The sequence below is a fragment of the Chiloscyllium plagiosum genome, chromosome 1 (assembly GCF_004010195.1).
Source record: "Chiloscyllium plagiosum isolate BGI_BamShark_2017 chromosome 1, ASM401019v2, whole genome shotgun sequence".
NCBI lineage: Eukaryota > Metazoa > Chordata > Chondrichthyes > Orectolobiformes > Hemiscylliidae > Chiloscyllium > Chiloscyllium plagiosum.
This window is the reverse complement of record NC_057710.1, coordinates 85,301,075-85,306,705: the sequence shown is the minus strand read 5'-3', so window position 1 is coordinate 85,306,705 and position 5,631 is coordinate 85,301,075. Positions and strand designations below refer to the sequence as shown.

The following is a 5,631-nucleotide window of genomic DNA, read 5'->3' as shown; positions in this document are numbered from 1 at the left end:
CACCGCACTGTCCTTGTGGAGATGAAGTCCCGCCTTCACATTGAGAATAATCTCCATTGTGCTGTGTGGCACCATTACCATGCTAAATGGGACAGACTTCAAAATGATCTAGCAACTCGAAACTGGCCATCTTTGAGGCACTGTGGGCCATCAACAGCTGAATTATACTCCAACACAATCTGCAACCTCATGCCCTGGCATATCCCCTGCTCAACCATTACCATCAAGCCAGGGCATCAACCTTGGTTCAATGGAGAATGCAGGAGGGCATGCCAGGAGCAGCATCAGGCATAACTAAAGATGTCAACCTGGTGAAGCTACCAAACAGGATTACATGCATGCCAAACAGTAAGTGATAGACAGAGCTAAGCGATCTCACAACCAACGGATCAGATCTAAGCTCTGCAATCCTTCCACATCCAGTTGTGAAGGGTGGTGGACAATTAAACCACTCACGGGAGGAGGCGGCTCCACAAGTATCTCCATCCTCAATGATGCAAGCCCCAGCTCATCAGTACAGAAAATAAGGCTGATGCATTCAGTCAGAAATGCCGACTGGATGATCCAGCTCTGGCTCTCCAGTGGTCCCCAGCATCGCAGACACCAGTCTCCAGCCAATTTGATTCACTCCACGTAATATCAAGAAACTGGAAACTGCAAAGGCAATGGGCCCTGATAACATTCCAACAATAGTACTGAAAATGTGTGCTCCAGAACTTGCCACTCCCCTAGCCAAGCTCTTCCAGTACAGTTACAACACTGGCATCTAGCTGACAATATGGAAAATTGCCCAGGTATGTCCTGTACACAAAATGCAGGACAAATCCAACCCGGAGAATTATCGCCCTATCACACTACTCTCCATCATCAGTAAAGTGATGGAAGGGGCCATCAACAGTGCTATCAAGCAGCACCTGCTCAGCGGCGCCCAGTTTGGGTTTTGCCAGGGTCACTCAGCTCCTGATCTCATTACAGCCTTGGTTCAAACATGGACAAAAGAGCTGAATTCCAGAGGTGAGGTGAGAGTGACAGCCCTTGACATCAAGGCCATATTTGACCGAGTATGGCATGAAGGAGCCCTGGCAAAACTGGAATCAATGTGCGTCAGGGGCAAACACTCAGCTCCAGAATATCTCTGCAGGAGTCCCTCAGGGCAGTGTCCTAGGCCCAGCAATCTTCAGCTGCTTCATCAATGACCTTCCCTCTGTCATAAGGTCAGAAATGAGGATGTTTGCCGATGATTGCCCAGTGCTCAGCACCATTTGTGACTCCTCAGATACTGAAACAGTCTGTGCATAAACGCAACAAGACCTGGACAATATTCAGGCTTGGGCCGACAAGTGGTAAGTATCATTCGCGCCACACAAATGCCAGACAATGACCATCACCAATAAAAGACACTCTACCACAGCCCCTTGGCATTCAAAACTATTACCATCACTGAATTTCACCTCTGTCAACATCCTTAGGTTTACCAGAAACTTAACTGGACTCACCACATAAACACAGTGGCTACAAGAGGTCAGAGACTTAGGGATACTGCGGTGAGAAACTCACCTCCTGATACCCAAAATTCTGGATCAGTGGTGCTGGAAGAGCACAGCAATTCAGGCTTTACAAGGCACAAGTCAGGAGTGTGATGGAATACTCACCACTTGCCCAGATGGTCCCCCAGATGGGTGCAGCTCCAACAACACTGAAGAAGCTTGACACCATCCAGGACAAAGCAACCTGCTTGATTGGCACATCTACAAACATTCAATCCCTCCACCACTGGCGGTCAGTAGCAGCAATGTGTATTATCTACAAGATGCACTGCAGAAATTCAAAGATCCTTAGATCGCACATTCCAAATCCACAACCACGTCCATCTAGAAGGACAAGGGCAGCATGTATTTGGGAACATCACCACCTGCAAGTTCCCCTCCAAGCCACTCACCACCCTGAGGTGGAAATATACTGCCATCCCTTCACAGTCGTTGGGTCAAAATCCTGGAATTCCCCGCAGCCAGCATTGTGAGTCAACCCACAGCAAGTGGACTGCATTGATTCAAGAAGGCAGCACACCACCACCTTCTCAAGGGCAAATAAGGATGGGCTATCAATGCTGGCCAGCCAGTGATGCTCAAGTCCCACAAATGAATAACAAAAAAACTGTGTAAATCCTGCCCTTGCTTGTTTTACCAAAATGCAATACGTCACATTTATCCAAATTAAACTCTATTTGCCACTTCTCAGTCCATTGTCCCGATTAATCAAGACCTCTAAATGTTAGCTAACTGCCTTCACTGTTGTGTCACTATACCACCAATTTTGATGTCATCTACAAACCTACTAACCATGCCTCCTATATTCTCATCTAAATCATTTATATAATTGACAAAACTTTCTTATTTGCATCCTCTTGCAATAAAGGCCAATATTTCATGAGGATGGCAAATTACTGCTAACTTATGTTTAACACCCAGAGTCATCTGAACTACAGCATTCTGAATTTGCCTCTATTTAACTAATATTTTGCTTTTCGTACTTTTTTATGCCAAAGTGAACTTCACATTATACACCACTTGCCCAATTTTTGTTCACTTAGTTAACATAAGTACATTCCTTTGCAGACACTTTGGTGGCCTCCTCTCAACTTGCTTTCCCACCTACCTATTGTATTATCAGCAAAGCTGACTACAATACTTTCTGCATCTTTACCAAGTCTAGCCGATTTGAGGACAAGAGAATTGAAGTGTTTCGCCTTTATCCAAAAATGTTAAAAACAGCAACAGTGAGGGAGTCACTTTTAGAAATTATAATTTGGGACAAAATTAAAAATGAATAATTTAAAGTAAATTTTAACATAGAGTCTGAAAGATATTGGTTAAAACTTTAGGAAAACAGTCGAGGAGGCATATAGAATCCTGGATACTAAATTGAGCCAGACTACAAAGCAAGAAAGTAATATGACACAGTTCAGTCACAACTAGCATTTTATCTCCAATTCTGTGTACCATACTTTGGAAAGGTTGTGCTTGATGTGCTCAGAGGCTGCAGTATTTGGCAGATTTTAATAAGGACTTACTTTGTGAATCGAAGATAAATGACACCGTAACTCACCGAAGTTAAGAGTGAAAAGTTGCTCCTCGAACACCCTGGACATATCTTATGCCTCACCTCTTCTAGCTGCTGTGTGTCACCTCTACTCATTGTCCCTGACATGGTATAATTCACAGGAATTCAGAATTGTGTACCCATATTCATTGCTTTAAATTAGGATAAAGTCCTTTAGCACATGCCACAACTCTTCAGGACATTTAAAAAATCTTGAAACCACCAAACCAGTTCCAATGCAGCGGCACGGTGGCACAGTGGTTAGCATACGTGGGTTTCCTCCCACAGTCCAAAGATGTGCAGGTCAGGTGAATTGGCTATGCTAAATTGCCCGTAGTGTTAGGTAAGGGGTAAATGTAGGGGTATGGGTGGGTTGCGCTTCGGCGGGTCGGTGTGGACTTGTTGGGCCGAAGGGCCTGCTTCCACACTAAGTAATCGAATCTAAAAAACAGCTAATATAAAAATTAACTAGCAATTGACCTTAAAGTCCCTGATATCTTTAAATAATGGTAGGTGCTGCTTTCTACTACTGTATAAGCTAGTTGTAAAAGCTTTGAGGGCAAAATGATTCAGCTTTAAAATAGTATCACTGGCATCAAACCAATTTCCAGAGACCATTCTTTGGAGGTTAATTTCCTCAGCAAAATGGCACTTGCCATGCCTAGGTGCACAGATTTGCACCACAGATCCCACTCTGAAGCCAAAGTTTGCAGCTAGTTTCTGCCACTGACAAGAGCAGGCAGCAGACCTGATATTTCTCTATGCCAATTACTGGGAAATTCTGATCATGCTCGATTTCTTGTGAGGATTTGCCTTAACCACACAACAGTGCAACTTAAATAATCTACTCCATGGAATATTAATATACTTATGCTACTCTCTACTGCCATCCAGTGGCATTCCACCATTGTCCTGAACACCATGCCAGTTTTTTTTCAAAGTATTGAAGTTGGAATTAACCTAAGCAGCCAAGAAGCTAAGCTCTCTATCACACAGTTTTTAAAATTATTCATTTCTGGATTGTGCACATCCAGCATTAACATTTATTGCTGGTTCCTAACTGCTCTTCAAATGGCGTGGTGTGTGTGGTTGCTTCTGGAATGACTGCTGTCCATTTTGCCCTCAATGCTGTTAAATAGGGACCTCTAAAATTGACAGAAGGAATTATGATCCACATCAAATTTGGGATAGTGCAACTGAGTGGAAATCAGAAACATAGTATCTCATGCACACACTGTATGTATTCTTCGAAGCAGTGAAAGATCACCTGTTTGGAATATGCTGTTGAGGAAATCATGCCAAGTTACGACAGTGCGTCCTTTTTACACATCATACACTACAACGACACACTGCTGGAATTGGTGGATGATCTGCCAATCAAACAAACTGATTTGAACTAAGTGACTTGAACAGTGTTAATATTTTTGAGTATTGATGTAGCTGTACACATCTAGGCAAATAGAAATACCTTATTTTGATATGTTGTCCTGCACATACTGGAAAGACTTTGGGAACCTTCATGCTACAGATTATCAGCTTCTAAACACTAGTAGCTATGAAGAATTTTCCCCTGTATTTTCCTAAAATTATACATGGTATGTGTTTTAAGTTCATGATGACTATTTTAACCCACTAAGAAATCAGCAATACTCTAAATTGCTGGGCCTCTTGCTGAGATATTTGTATCATCGATAGTCACAGGTGAGGTGCCGGAAAACTGGAGGTTGGCTAATGTGCCACTGTTTAAGAAGGGTGGTAAGGACAAGCCAGGGAACTATAGACCGGTGAACCTGACGTCGGTGGTGGGCAAGTTGTTGGAGGGAATCCTGAGGAACAGGATGTACATGTATTTGGAAAGGCAAGGACTGATTTATGCCCGAAACGTCGATTCTCCTGTTCCCTGGATGCTGCCTGACCTGCTGCGCTTTTCCAGCAACACATTTTAAGCTCTGATCTCCAGCATCTACAGACCTCACTTTCTCCCCTGATTAAGGGATAGTCAACACTGCTTTGTGCGTGGGAAATCATGACTCACAAACTTGATTTGAGTTTTTTGAAGTAACAAAGAGGATTGACGAGGGCAGAGCAGTAGATGTGATCTATATGAACTTTGGTAAGGTGTTCGACAAGGTTCCGCATGGGAGGTTGATTAACAAGGTTAGATCTCACGGAATACAGGGAGAAATAGCCATTTGGATATAGAACTGGCTCAAAGGTAGAAGACAGAGGGTGGTGGTGGAGAGTTGTTTTTCAGACTGGAGGTCTATGACCAGTGGAGTGCCACAAGGATCGTTGCTGGGTCCTCTACTTTTTATCATTTACATAAATGATTTGGATGCGAGAATAAGATGTACAGTTAGTAAGTTTGCGAGTGACACCAAAATTGGAGGTGTAGTGGATAGTGAAGAGGATTACATCAGATTACGGACCAGATGGGCCAATGGGTTGAGAAGTGGCAGATGGAGTTTAATTCAGATAAATGCGAGGTGCTGCATTTTGGGAAAGCAAATCTTAGCAGGACTTATACACTTA

At 43.3% G+C, this 5,631-nt stretch overlaps 1 protein-coding gene across 1 annotated transcript in view; it reads right to left on the bottom strand.

Moving 5' to 3' along the window:
• Nucleotides 1-4,070: 4,070 nt before the first annotated feature.
• The window catches only part of aasdh (aminoadipate-semialdehyde dehydrogenase), a 47,275-nt gene continuing 45,714 nt past the window's right edge, over nt 4,071-5,631 (bottom strand). The window contains exon 16 of the mRNA XM_043690458.1: nt 4,071-4,082. The gene's annotated coding sequence lies outside the window, so the exon portion shown is untranslated. The remainder of the gene's footprint in view (nt 4,083-5,631) is intronic.